This window comes from Lynx canadensis, chromosome F2, assembly GCF_007474595.2.
Source record: "Lynx canadensis isolate LIC74 chromosome F2, mLynCan4.pri.v2, whole genome shotgun sequence".
Taxonomy (NCBI): Eukaryota; Metazoa; Chordata; class Mammalia; order Carnivora; family Felidae; genus Lynx; species Lynx canadensis.
The window spans coordinates 65,890,127-65,905,390 of record NC_044320.2 but is presented as its reverse complement, the minus strand read 5'-3'; the positions used below and the strand labels follow the sequence as shown (position 1 = coordinate 65,905,390).

The 15,264-nt window shown below is 37.9% G+C and overlaps 1 protein-coding gene and 1 non-coding gene across 2 annotated transcripts in view; both read left to right on the top strand.

The window, feature by feature from the left end:
• The window catches only part of CSPP1 (centrosome and spindle pole associated protein 1), a 142,275-nt gene that overhangs the window by 19,451 nt on the left and 107,560 nt on the right, over positions 1-15,264 (top strand).
• Positions 7,915-8,043, top strand: LOC115506582. Its single transcript, XR_003966434.1, has one exon. It is a non-coding gene; the product is annotated as a small nucleolar RNA SNORA31 (small nucleolar RNA).

Genomic DNA, 15,264 nt, shown 5'->3' with positions numbered 1-15,264 from the left:
TTGTGTTTATTTTGATTGTAGTTATTCTGACAGGTGTAAGGTTTTGATTTGCATTTCCCTGTGTATTAGTGATGTTGAGCATCTTTTCATCTGTCGGTTAGTCACCTTTATGTCTTCTTTTGAAAAATGTTCATGTCTTCTCATTTTTTAACCAGATTATTTGTTCTTTTGGTGTTGTGTAAGGTCTTTATATATTTCAGAAAGTAAGTCTCTTACTGGGTGAATCATTTATAAATGTCTTCTATTCAGTGGGTTGTCTTGTTTTTTTGATGGTTTCCTTTGCTGTGCGAAAGGTTTTTATTTTAGGGTATTCCCAGTATTTTAGTTTTGCTCTTGTTTTTTTGCCTCAGGAAGCATATATAGAAAAATGATGATAAGACCAGTGTCAGAGAGATTGTTGCCTATGTTTTCTTCTGGGACTTTTATGGTTTTAGGTCTCACCTTTAGGTCTTAATCCATTTTGAGTTTATTTTTGTGTATAGTGTAAGAAAGTCATCCACTTTCATTCTTTTGCATTTAGCTCTCCTATATTCCCAACACTATTTATTGAAGAGATTATCTGTTCCCTATTGTATATTTTTGACTCTTTTGTCATATATCTATATACATATTTTTAAGTATGTATGTACTCAGCATGGAGCCCAGTGTGGGGCTTGAACTCATGACCTTGAGATCAAGACCTGAGCTGAGACCAAGAGTTGGACACTCAACTGACTGAGCAACCCAGGCACCTCTGTTTTGTCATAAATTGACCATTTAAGTGTGGGCTTCCTTCTGGATGCTCTATTCTTTTGCATTTATCTATGTGTCTATTTTTGTACCAGTACCTTACAGCTTTGTAGTATATCTTGAAATCTGGGATTGTGATACCTTCAGCTTTGTTTATCTTTCTCAAGTTTGCTTTGACTCTTCAGGATCATTTATTTTATTTTAAATACAAATGAGTTTATTTTTTCTGTTTCACTGTTTGTTTAAGTTCTACTTAATTAACATACAGTGCAATATTCATTTCAGGAATAGAATTCAGTACAACACCCAGTGCTCATCATAACAAGTGTCCTCCTGATAACCATCACCCATCTGGTCCATCCCTCACCCACCTCCCTCCATCAACCCTCAGTTTGTTCTCTATCTTTAAGAGTCTCCTGGGTGACTCAGTTTATTAACTGTCTGACTCTTGATTTCGGCTCACACCATGGTGTCACGTTTAGTGGGTTTGAGCCCCATGTGGGGTTCTGCACTGACAGTGTGGAGCCTGCTTGGGATTCTCTCTCTTTCTGCCTGCCATGCCTCCCCCCCTCCCCACCCCCCAAATAAATAGACTTAAAAAAAAATTTAAGAAAGAGTCTCTTACGGTTTGTTTCCCTCCCTCCCTCCTTCTCTCTTTCTCTCTCTACCCCCCATATATTCATCTGTTTTGTTTCTTAAATTCCATATGAGTGAATTCATATGGTATTTGTCTTTCTCTGACTGACTTAGTTTGCTTATCTTAATATACTCCAGCTCCATCCATCTTGTTACAAATGGCAAGATTTCATTCTTTTTGATGGCTGAGCAATATTCCATTGTGTGTGTCTGTGTGTGTGTGTGTCTGTGTATACATACATCACAACTTCTTCATCTATTTAGCAGTTGATGGAGCCTTGGGCTCTTTCCATTGTTTGGCTATTGTTGGTAATACTGCTATAAACATCGGAGTGCATGTACCGCTTTGAATCAATATTTTTGTATCCTGTGGGTAAATACCTAGTAGTACACTTGCTGGATTGCAAGGTAGTTCTATTTTTAACCTTATGAGGAACCTCCATACTGTTCTCCAGAGTAGCTGCATCAGTTTGCATTCCCACCAACAGTGCAAGAGGGTTCCCCTTTCTTCACATCCTTGCCAACACCTGTTGTGTCTTGTGTTTGTTTTTTTTCTTTTTAAATGTTTATTTAGTTTAGAGAGTGAGCGAGCAAGCAGGGGAGGTGCAGAGAGAGAGAGACAGAGGATCTCAGGCAAGCTCCTCGATGTCAACACAGAGCCCCACGTGGGGCCTGAACGCATGAACTGACATCATGACCTGAGTGCCAAAATCAAGAATTGGTCACTTAACTGACTGAGCCACCCAGGTACCCCTTGTGTTGTTAATTTTAGCCATTCTGACAGGTATGAGATGGTATTTTATCATGGTTTTGATTTGTATTTCATGTTCAAGGTCTTTCTAAATTTAAGTACTGTATTATATTTTGGTTAAACTTGTTTATCTCCAAGGACCTCAATTTCCTTATCTTTAATATAAAAATGTTGGGTTGTCTTCTCACCCTAAAGTTTTATGAAGTGAAATTTTGATTATTGCAAAAAATAATTTTTTAAGCTTAATAGTAGATTTTCTTATACAGTAAGGTTAGACAGAATCACTGTGGCATTCTGGGTTACAACTTCCTTTGGATTGTACCTGTCCTGTCTTTGTGACCTGGCACAGGTTATTTAAGCTCTCTCTTGCCTTATCTTAGTAATTGGCATCTATTTTAAAAAGTTACTGTGCCAGGAAAAGCTGACTGGCACATAAGTGGTGCATGATAAACATTTACTTTGTGATCTCCTATTTTTTTAAGTGTAGGTTTTGAGAATTATATTAAGAATTGAAGAGTTATTTTTTATTACATGCACAAATGATTGAGAGTTTGGAGCACCTGGGTGGCTCAGTCGGTTGAGTGTCGGACTTCAGCTCAGGTCATGATCTCACAGTTTGTGGGTTTGAGCCCCGCATCAGGCTCTGTGGTGACTGCTTGCTCAGAGCCTGGAGCCTGCTACAGATTCTGTGTCTTCTTCTCTCTGTGCCCCTCTCCTGCTCACGCTTTGTCTCACTCTGTTTCTCAAAAATAAATGTAAAAATAAAAATAAAAAAATAAAAAAACAAATGATTGAGACTTTAAAGTCTAATTTCAAGGGGCACCTGGGTGTTTCAATTGGTTAAGCATTCGGCTCTTGCTTTTGGCTCAGGTCATGATCTCGAGGTTCATGAGATCGAGCCCCTTGGTGGGCTTGGGTTCAGGCTCGGGCTCGGGCTCGAACTAGGCCTTGGTGCTGACAGCGCGGAGCCTGCTTGGGATGCTCTCTCACCCTCTCTGCCCCTCTCTAGCTGACGTTCTCTCTCAAACTTAAAATAGGAAAATAAAAAGGTCTAGTTTCAAGACCATAACTTCTGCCTGTTCCTTAATTGATATTCCTTAGGCCTGTGTCCTATGCCTTCTTTTCATTTCATATACTCTCTGACTGACCTCATCCACTCAAAGATTTTACAAGCTATCAGTCTGTACCTAACTGATAAGTCTGTATTCCAATCCTGATTTTTTTTTTTCAACTTTTTTTAATTTATTTTGGGGACAGAGAGAGACAGAGCATGAACAGGGGAGGGGCAGAGAGAGAGGGAGACACAGAATCGGAAACAGGCTCCAGGCTCCGAGCCATCAGCCCAGAGCCTGACGCGGGGCTCGAACTCACGGACCGCGAGATGGTGACCTGGCTGAAGTCGGACGCTTAACCGACTGCGCCACCCAGGCGCCCCAATCCTGATTTTTTAAAATTGAACTCCAGACCCATATATCTAATTTCCTATTGGATATCTGTACTTGGATGTCATGGCCTCACAAGTAACATGTGCAAAATTACCTTGATTCTTCTCAAACTTTCTGGTACTCCAGTGAGATAGCTGGCTACCTCGTCATCCTTGACTTCTGTGTTCCCTTTGCCTCCCACAGCAAGTAATTACACAAGTCTGGTTGATTCTACTACCTAAATTTAAAAATAAATTTACCTTTCTCTAATCCCATAAACATTGTTTTATGTGGGCTTACGTTGTCTCTCATCAGATTTTTTTCTAGGGTTCTTTTTGGCTTCTGGTCTAACCTCCCTAGCCCCCCAACTAAGTCTCTGCACTGCCCTTTAATGTCCTTTCAAAAAACATCTAGAATCATGTTAGTCTTTGCTTCAAACCCTTAATGTATTCTTGTTTCCTGTATAATTTTATCCTTTTATTCTTTTTCCCAGATTGTGTGGCTCTTCATGCTTTGTGTTTCTGTCACATTGGTTTTCCCCATAAAGTGTAATTTTGAACTTATTCAGCTCTCTTGTATTGCAGTGGTATGCCAGCTTGCCTGCCATTGTATATTTGCCACTTAGCACAGTGCCTGGCACTTCAGTGTTTAAGGAAAATATTTTTAAAAAATGTTTATTTATTTTGAGAGAGAGAGAACGTGTGCAGACATGATCTGGGGAGGGGCAGAGAGAGAGAGAGAGAGAGAGAGAGAGAGAAGGGGGGAGAGAGAGAATCCCAAGCAGGCTCTGTGCTGTCAGTGCCTAGGCTAAGCCTGAGTCCAGTGCGGGGCTTGATCTCATGAACCATGAGATCGTGACCTGAGACTAAACCAAGAGTGGAAGCTTAATCAACTGAGCCACCTAGGCACCCCTTAAGATATTTTGAATAAATGAAGGTCCCCATTGCAAAAATAAACTATTCTGTTGGGTATGTAGAATTGAATTTTCATGGAATGTTTCTTTTGTTGCCAACTGAAACAATTATTATTTATTTATTTAAAAAAATTTTTTTAATGTTTATTTCTGAGACAGAGCATGAGTGGGGGAGGGGCAGAGAGAGAGGGAGACACAGAATCAGAAGCAGGCTCCAGGCTCTGAGCTGTCAGCACAGAGCCCGACACGGGGCTCGAACTCACAAACCATGAGATCATGACCTGAGCTGCAGTCGGTCGCTCAACTGACTGAGCCACCCATGCGCCCCTGAAACAATTATTTTGATGCACATTGAATCTTATTAAAGAATAATATATAACTTGACTAATTTTATAGCTTATCAGCATTCAGTTACTGACTTCTTGCTTGAATAATTTTGGTCTTAAAAATTAGACCAAATGCACGTGAAAAGATGTTCAACATCACTAGTCGTTAGGGAAATGCAAATTAAGACTACAAAGAGATCATGTCATGCTTGTTACATTGGCCGTCATCAAAAAGACAGAAATAAAAGGGGGCACATGGGTGGCTCAGTTGGTTAAGTGTCTGAATCTTGATTTTGGCTCAGGTCGTGATCTCATGGTTTGTAGGATCGAGCCCTGTGGTGGGCTTTATGCTTGGGATTTTTTTCTCTCCCTCTCTCTCTGCCCCTTCCCTGCATGCATGCACTCTCTCTTTCTCAAAATAAAGAAATAAACTTAAGAAAATGATTTAAAAAAAAAAAGACTGAGTTAACAAATGCTGGCATGGAACCCTTGCACACTGTTGGTGGGTTGAAGACATTATGGTCAGTGAAGTAAGTCAGAGAAAGAAAAGATAATGTATGATCTCACATGTGGAATCTAAACAGAAAACAAAACCAAACTCAGAAAAAAAGATCAGACATGTGGTTTCCAGAGGTGAAGAAGGGTGGAGGTAGGATAGATTGTTGGAAGGTGGTCAAAAGGTACTTATAATGGTCAAAAGGTACTTATAATGTATATAAGTACTAGGGAAATAATGTACAACATGATGATTTTAGCTAATATTGCTCTGTAATCTATAGGAAATATGTTGAAAGTAAGTCCTAACAGTTCTCATCAAAAGGAATAAGCTTTTCTTTTTTTCTTGCCTTTTCATTTTATCTATACACGCAGATGGATGTTAGCAGAACCTATTGTGGTATTTATTCTATAATATATATAAATCAAATAATCAAGCTATATGCCTTAAACTTACACAGTGATATATGTCAATTATTTTTCAATAAAACTGGAAAGAACACCAAATACGTAGTTTTTCACAGTGGGAAAATGGAAAATAATTTGGCAATGGAGAGTTTTGTCACATGGTCTCAGATAGGACTTATAACACAAACTGGTCTAAAAAAGGTCATATTTAGAAATTACATATTCAGTGAAATATATTTGACACCATACTTTGAATAAGTAATTAAGCATAGTAGTTATCAGTAATATACTGGCAATATTCGTTCTAGCCAGTGAAAATCTGATAGCTCATAGTACAGCTATCATAAGCATTTTCTGATTTTTTGTAAATTCATTTGTGTTAGTGGTAATATTTATGGGTAATGCTTATCCACGTGGCTCATTCTTGCATTCTCATTGTATATCTCTCACAAAAGTATTTGAGAGGCATTACAGTGACTTCTAACACCAGCTACCCAGAGTTGGACCAAACTTCACAGATTAAGGGCACAGCCCTCCACAAGACTTCTCTTATTTTAGACATCAGCTGCTAGTATTGGGGTCCTCAAGCCATCCTCTATTCTGGCTATAAATATGGGGTTTCCATTACACTGCCAAACGTGATAAATCACTAAAATGACTTACAGAACTCAGGAAAGTGCTATACTTAATGATTACAGTTGTATTGTAGCATAATGCTACAAATCAGAACCAGCCAAAGGGGGCAATGTGTAGCATGTGGTCTGGGAGGGTCCAAATGTAGCTTTTACCAGTCTCAGGGATTGTATCACCCCCCTGGCACATCACTACTGTTGTGCCACTCTCACCTGAGTTTCAGTGTCCGGAGTTTTTATTGATACTGCATTGCCTTTGTGGCTCAGACTCCATACTCCCAACTTTCCCCAGAGATCTGGCTGATGTCAGATGGCTTAGAGGTCTAACCCTCTTAATCACATCTTTCTGGTGTAGTCTTTCTGGTGTGACCAGCTCCCATCTATGTCATCTCTTCAGCTAAACTATAGAGGAGCTCACCGTGAGTTAGCATATTAGTATAAACTATTGGATATGGGTTGCAGAACCTACCATGAATAACAAAAACACTCCCATCACTTGGAATATTCCAAGGATTTAGAAGTTACTTCCCAGGAACCAGAAATAAAGGCTAGCAAAATTCTTTATTCTATGTAGCATGTACATGGCTTACTCTATATAAGCTGACAAAATTATGTCCTTTGTAAGGACTTTGTTAGAATAACTCAGGTTTAGTGAAATATGAGAGTTAGCTAGCTGAAAACGATCTGTAAAAGCAAATTGTATTTTCTATCTTCCTACACCATTTCTAGGCATATTAATCATTTTATGATTAAAAGAAATTCAACTTTTATTAACTCATTATTTAATAACTATTACTATTAAGAAATGCTTTCACTAACTTTTTAAAAAAATTTTTAAAATTTATTTTTGAGAGAGAGACAGAGTGTGAGCAGGAGTGGGGCACAGAGAGAGAGAGAGAGGGAGACAGAATCTGAAGCAGGCTCAAGGCTCTCAGCTGCCAGCACACAGCCCAATGCAGGTCTCGAACTCACAAATTGTGAGATCGTGACCTGAGCTGAAGTCAGTTAACTTTTAAGTCATTAACTTTTTAAGTGTAGATCTATGTACTTCAGTTAAATCTCATCTTTCTCTTTTCTCTTTCTTAGAGAAGTTGAGTGTTTTACCTTAGGTTGAGCATTATTGCTTTGATTTTAATGCTTTATATCCTGGAAGACATTTTTAATAGTTGACATAATATAGCCAGTATTTTCAACATTGTTTTTTATATACATATTTTTGACCCAACATCTGTAGATAGATACTACATTGCTTTTGAAATGTATTATCTGGTTCAAATGGTGAATATAAAAAGCATTGCTTTATTTTGAGTTTTATAAAAAGAATTTTATATTAAGTAAAATTTGCATATGGCAAAATGATTTTAAAGAGTACAAAACAATATAACATGGAAATTGTGACCCTCCCAACCCTGTTGTCCAGTCTCTCTTGCTAAGCAGTATCTTGTATATAATTTCATGATTAGACTGTATACGTGTGTATATAGCCCTTTCTTCTTTTCCATGTGGTAGCTTAGATCCTGTTCTCTTTTTGAAAATACTATCTTTGTGATTTATAGTATGGGGACATAGCCATAACCTTTCGAGATTAAAAAGCAATGGAATGCATCTATTTGACAGACCTGGAGCAGTTACTGTCTGCTGCTAAGGTTTTTATTACAGATGCAAGAAAAAGTTGTCCTTACCCTTCTGTCTAATTGTGGCAGCTGTGATTGAATGGGGGAATATAGGGGGAAACATGATAATACAGGGGGAAACATGGGGAGAGAATTTTTGCAGCTCAGAAATAACTTGTAAATAGTGAAGACCCTGTTATACTCTAAAAAGGAAACTGAAATTTGAGTTAAAAGGGGCAACCTAGACTTGGGCATAAAACTGAATTAAACAGCCTTTATCTCTGGGTGAAAAGAAAGTTCATTGTATACCAAACTGGTACGTGTGGTGCATATAGAAGGTGTCATATAGCACTTATTATGTTATATTAAAACTGTATGCCTGCTTGTTTACTGTCTAGATGCTGTACCTTTGGGCAAAAACTTATGTATCTGTTTATCTCCCCAAGACCAGCAAAGTATCTGGCACATGGGTGATGTTTAGTATGTTACATGAAAATTTACTGAGTATGTGTCTTGGAAGAGAGGTTGGCTTTTAAATGTAGCAATGTTGAAACTTTATTAAAAAAAAACAAAATTCATAGAGGGAAGAAATCAATTGAGAAATTTAATATTTTCTGGCACGTGGGTGGTTTAGTTTGTTAAGCATCCACCTTTGGCTTAGATCATGATCTCATGGTTCATGAGTTCGAGCCCTGTGTTGGGCTCTGTGCAGATGGCTCAGAGCCTGGAACCTGCTTCGGATTCTGTCTCTCGCTCTCTCTCTGCCCTCCCCTGCTCATAGGCTGTTTCTTTCTGTGTAAGTAAGTAAACAACAACAAAAAAATTTAGTATTTTCAATAAGTTATTTGATAAAATTTCACTAATTAAAAGAAACATGAAAAACAAATTCCTATCAAATCTCATTAATTTGATAAGAATAAGATGTTAGATTAAGTTTAGATAAATTTTACTTCAAATCCAGCAATTAAAAAAAAAGTCACTGTATTTGTCAGGGTTTTTCAGAGAACCAATAGGGTGTGTGTGTGTGTGTGTGTGTGTGTGTGTGTGTGTGTGTGTGTAAGTAAGTAAATGTATATTTAAGGAATTGGCTTGTGATTATATGGAGGCTGGAAAGTCTAATATCTGCAAGGTAAGCCGCAAAACTCATGACCCAGGAAAGAGGTGATGTTGCAGTTCTAAGTCTGAAGTTGTCTGTTGGCAGAATTCCTTCTCACTTGAGGAAGGTCAGTCTTTGTTAAGGCCTTCCACTGATTGGATGAGGCCCAGTCACATTATGGAGGGCAGATTGCTTTAGTCAAAGTCTACTAATTTAAATGTTTATCTCACCTGAAAAACACTCTGACAGAAATATCCATAGTAATGTCTTTTTAAAAATGTTTATTTTGGGGGCGCCTGGGTGGCTCAGTCGGTTGAGCGGCCGACTTCAGCTCAGGTCATGATCTCGCGGTCTGTGAGTTCGAGTCCCATGTCAAGCTCTGTGCTGGCAGCTCAGAGCCTGGAGCCTGTTTCAGATTCTGTGTCTCCCTCTCTCTGACCCTCCCCCATTCATGCTCTGTCTCAAAAATAAATAAACGTTAAAAAAAAATAATTAAAAAAAAATGTTTATTTTGGGAGAGAGGAGTGGCAGAAAGAGAGGGAGAGAGAGAATCCCAAGCAGGCTCTGTTCTGTCAGCACACACAAAGCCTGTCTCAGGTCTGCATCTGAGATCATCACCTGAATGGAAACCAAGAGTCACACACTTAACTGACTGAGCCGCCTAGGCACCCCTCCATAATGTTTGGCCAACTATCTGGGCAACATGGCCTAGCCAAGTGGACATATAAAATTAACCATCATAGTCACTACTGAAATCTTTTCTTTTCCTGACTTTGTTTACAAGTGGCATAGAAATAATGTTAAAAATTAAATGCAAGTAGAATTTCACGTAACTGTTAGCACTAATAAATCTTTAGTGTTTGTTGGCTTAACTAATATTGCAAGTGTATTGTTATGCCAACAAGTTGGACACCTTAGACAAAATTGATAAATTCCTGGAAAGTCCCAAATTACTGAAACTGATTCAAGAAGAAATGCAAAATCTAAATAGATCTCTAACATGTAAAGAAATTGAATTCTTCATTAAAAATCTTTCACAAAGGAAAGCCCAGGCATGGATGACTTCATTGATGAATTCTACCAAACATTTAAAGAGGAAATAATACCAGTACTTGATAAATTTAAAAGAGAAATGCACACTTCCCAACACATTTTGTGAGGCTAGTATTATCCCGATATCAAGGCCAGATAAAGTTTCCACAAGAAAATTACAAAGCAGTATGTGTTATGAATATAGATGTAGAAATCCTAAACAAAATGTTAACAGATTGAAACTAGCAACACATAAAAATGATTATACACTCTGGCCAGGTGAGCTTTTTTTTTTTTTAAATTTTTTTTTTTTTCAATGTTTATTTATTTTTGGGACAGAGAGAGACAGAGCATGAACGGGGGAGGGGCAGAGAGAGAGGGAGACACAGAATCAGAAACAGGCTCCAGGCTCTGAGCCATCAGCCCAGAGCCTGACGCGGGGCTCGAACTCACAGACCGCGAGATCTTGACCTGGCTGAAGTCGGACGCTTAACCGACTGCGCCACCCAGGCGCCCCCAGGTGAGCTTTATCATAGTAGTGCAAGTTTTTAGTTTTAACATGTCTAAATTAATACACCAGATTAGTAGAGTTAAGGGCAAAAAGCACATGATTATCTCAATAATCGCAGAAAAAGTATTTGACAAATCCAACACTGATTTATTATAAAAACTGTCAACAAACTAGGAATAAAAGATTTTGATTTCTGAACAAGGACATCTATGAAAAACCTACAGCCAACATCATACATAATGTTTATGACTGTCAGCTTTCCTTACAAGGAACAAGACAGGAATGTGTATTCTTATCACCTCATTCAACTTTGTACTGAAAGTTCTAGCCAGCGTGATGAAAAAATACAATAAATAAAAGGCATCAAGGTTAAGAAGAAAAACTGCCCTTGTTTGCAGATGACATAATTCTGTTTGGAGAAAATTCTAAGAATCTACAAAAAAGCTATTAGAATTAATGAGCTTAGGAAGTTAACAGAATATGAGATCAATAAAAAAATATGTAAGCTGTTTTGGTTATATATTAGAACAATCTGGAAATCTTTAGTGAACAGTTTCATTTGCCGTAGCAACAAATAGAATAAAATATAGTTGACCCTTGAACAGCAGGAGTTTGAACTGGGCGCGGTGGGGGCAGGGGTTCTATTTATACGTGGATTTTTTTCAATAAATATGAGAAACGTTTTTGGAGATTTGTGACAATTTGAAAAATTTCACAGATGAACCTTTTAGCCTAGAAATATCGAAAAAAATTAAGAAAGGTGTATTGTGAATGTTAAAAATATGTGGATACTAGTCTATTTTATCATTCATTGTCTTAAAATGTATACAGATCTATTAAAAGTTAAAAGTTATCAAAATTATGCCCTGAACACAGACTGTATATGGTGTCATTTGTAGTCAAGAGAAATGTAGGGGCACCTGGGTGGCTCAGTTGGTTAAGTATCTGACTCTTGATTTTGGCTCAGGTCATGATCTCATAGTTCGTGAGTTTGGAACCCTTTGTTGGGCTCAGTGTTGACAGCATAGTCTACTTTGGCTTTTTCTCTCTCCTGCGCAGAGTATGTGCACTCTTTCAAATACAAGAGAAAGAAATGTAAATAAATATCAAGATGCACTATTAAATCGAAACTGTGTACAATTAACTGTAGTACATACTGTTGTACTGTAATAATTTTGTATCTACCTTCTATTGCTGTTGTGATGAGCTCAAGTGTTGGGAGTAGCCACTTAAAAAACCATGTGATGCTGGGGTGCCTGGCTGGCTCATTTGAAAGAGCATGCAATTCTTGATTCTGGGTTATGAGTTCTAGCCCCACATTGAGTATAGAGATTACTTAAATAAATTAAAAAAAAAAAAGCCATGTGATGCTGATCATCTCTTGAGAAGGCAGTTCATCTTCAATAAATGATGTATTGCGGTACAAAGCAATCTCTTTTGTGATTTTCTCATGTTTTTGTGTTTAGTGCAATGTTGTAAACTGAGTTACACCATGGGACCCAAACAAAATGCCTCTTGTGATGCTGGGAGTGCTCCCAAGAAGCAGAGAAAAGTCATATTACAAGAAAAAATTGAATTGCTTGATATGTAGATTAGGGTCTGCAGCTATGGTTGCCTGCCATTTCAAGATAAAAGAATCTAATGTAAGAACCATTGTTAAAAGGAAAGAAAGAAAAGGAAAGGAAATTCATGAAGCCATGCTAGGTCAGTGGGTATGAAAACCTTGCACTTTTTGTGAAATGCCTTTTCATCTTATATTGAAAATGGGCTTTTATGTGGATGCAGGATTGCTGTAAGAAAGTCATACCTATAAACACTACTATGATTTGAGAAAAAGAAAAATACTACCATGATTTGTGACAACTTAAAAGTAAAAGGAAGGTGAAGAATCTAAAGGTGTAGAATTTAATGGCAAAAAGAGGCGGTTTGATAATTTTGGAAAGATGTTTAACTTAAATAATCAAGATAACAGGAGAAGCAGCTTCTGCTGATGAAGAGGCAGCAGACAGGTTTCTAGATAGCACTAAGAAAATCACTGAGGAGAAAGGATATTTGCCTGAACCGGTTTTAAGGCAGATGAAGATGTCCTATTCTTAAAAAAAAAAAAAAAAGAAAGAAATAGTGCCATAAAGGACATTTGTTAGTAAGAAAAAAAAGCGAGCACCAGGATTTAAGGCAGGAGGGGCTAGGCTAACCATACTGTTTTGTGCAAATGCATTTGGGTTTATGATCAGGACTGCCTTTACATTTAAAGCTGCTAATCTTTGAGTCTTGAAGGGAAAAGATAAACACCAGCTACTAGTCTTTTGGTTGTATGACAAGAAGGGCTAGACAATAAGAACTTTTTTTCTAGATTGATTCCATTGATGTTTGCTGGCTACCCAGAACCCCATGAGTTCAACACTAAAGGTGTAGAAGTGGCCTACTTGCTCCCAAACACAACATATTTAATTCAGCTTCTAAATCAGGGAGTTGTATGAACCTTTATAGCTCATTACATATGGTACTGCATGGAAAGGATTGTCAACACTGTGGAAGAGAACCCTGATAGGATTGAAGATGTCATTGTTGTTCTAGTAAAAGCCATCCAGCCCGCAACAATAAACTCCTGGTGGAGAAAACTATTCATCACAATACATAAGAATGGGAAAAGGCAGCCATATGTATAAGATTCATGTATGTTTATATGTGTGTGTACATAAAATTTACATATCAGTGAGAAAAAGACTGAAAATCTGAAAAGACTGAAATCTGAAAATGGACAAAACACTTGGTTGGCTATTCTTAAAAGAGGGAAATCCAAATGCATTGAGAAGGTGCTCGGCATCATTAGTCATTAGGAAAATACAAATTGGAACTACAGTAAGACATCATTACACACAAGTATGATGTCTTATATTTAAAGAACTTACAGAACCAAGAGTGGGCCAGTGGCTGGTAGGAATGGATAATAATGCAACTTGGAAAAACTGGCAATCTCAACTAAACCCTGTGACCTTATCCAGTGACCCAACAATTCTACTTCTAGGAATATAGCCAAGAGAAATACATGTGTCCACTAAAAGGCATGTACAAGAATGTCAATGGAATTTTGTTTATAATAGTGCTCTCCCCACCCTCCCAAACAGCATGAATAAGCTCAAATGCCTGATAACAGTAGGATGGATTAAAAAAAGTTGTACTGTATTCATACAATGAGAGAAGACACAAAGTGAAAAGAATGAACCACTGCTGCATATAGCTGCGTGGCTAACTCTGATGGACATAACACTGAGTGAAAGTAAAATGCAAAAGATGACAAGCTTTTTATTTGAAGTTCAAGAAACAGATCCAGTACATCCACACTGATAGAAGTCTGAATACTTGTGAACTCTGGAAGGGAGTGTTAATGGGGAAGGAGCATAAGTGTGCCTTCTGAGGTGTAAAGAAATAGTTTTTTATGAGTGCATATGTTTGAACAAACTCCTTGAGCATTTTACTTAAGGTTGTACTTTTTGCTGTACATACAGTATTTCTCAACTTTAAAAAATTGGGCTTCTGGGAGAAAGTTTTCTTTGCTTTCCATAGTAGGATGTGCTTAAAATTAGTAGGTATTTTGGGATTTGACAGAAAATTTAGATTTCCTGATACTTTATACGTTTGCAAGAGAAACCAAAAACCGTAATTTAAATTAAGAAAGATCCTAATATTTGAAAGGTCAGTAAAAATATTAAAGTTCAGGGGCGTCTGGGTCACTCAGTTGGTTGAGCGTTTGACTCTTGATTTCAGCTCAGGTCATGGTCTCATGGTTCCTGGGATTGAGCCCTGTGGAACTTGACTGGGATTCTCTCTCTCCCTTTCTCTCTGCCCCTCCCTTGTCCAATCCCCCTCACCCTCCCAAAATAAGTAAATAAAGAATTAAATGTATTAAAAACATTAAAGTCCATATTCTTTCTGCTGTTGCTGCAGTTGTTGTTCCTACTACTACCAAATAACCTATATTGAGTGCTTACTATGTGTCAGATGCTGTACTGCATTCTTACCTAATTTAATTTAGAGTTGGAGTAAATGACATGTTCTTCTTTTGGGACTTCCATACTATCATGCCTCCTGTCCTCCCTATAACTTGACATCTTTGAAATTTACAACATTATAGTCTCTTGTACTCACTTGCTTTTTTTTTTTTTTTTTGGAGATGGATAAAAAGACTATTCTTCAGTGTTATCCCATTGCAATCGTGAATTAATCTATTTTTATTACAAAAATTTTTTTTAATGTTTATTTTTGAGAGAGAGAAAGAGAGAGACAGAGCATAAGTAGGGGAGGAACAGAGAGAGAGGGAGACACAGAATCTGAAACAGGCCCCAGGCTCTGAGCTGTCAGCACAGAGCCTGATGCGGGGTTCAAACCCACAAACCGCGAGATTGTGACCTGAGCCGAAGCCAGATGCTCAACCGACTGAGCCACCCAGGCTCCCCTATTTTTATTTTTTAAAATTTACATCCAAGTTAGTTAGCATATAGTGCGACAATGATTTCAGGAGTAGATTCCTTAATGCCCCTTACTCATTTAGGCCATCCCACAGCCCCTCCAGTAACCCTCTGTTTGTTCTCCATATTTAAGAGTCTCTTATGTTTTATCCCCCTCCCTGTTTTTATATTATTTTTGTTTCCCTTCCCTTATGTTCATCTGTTTTGTCTCTTAAAGTCCTCATATGAG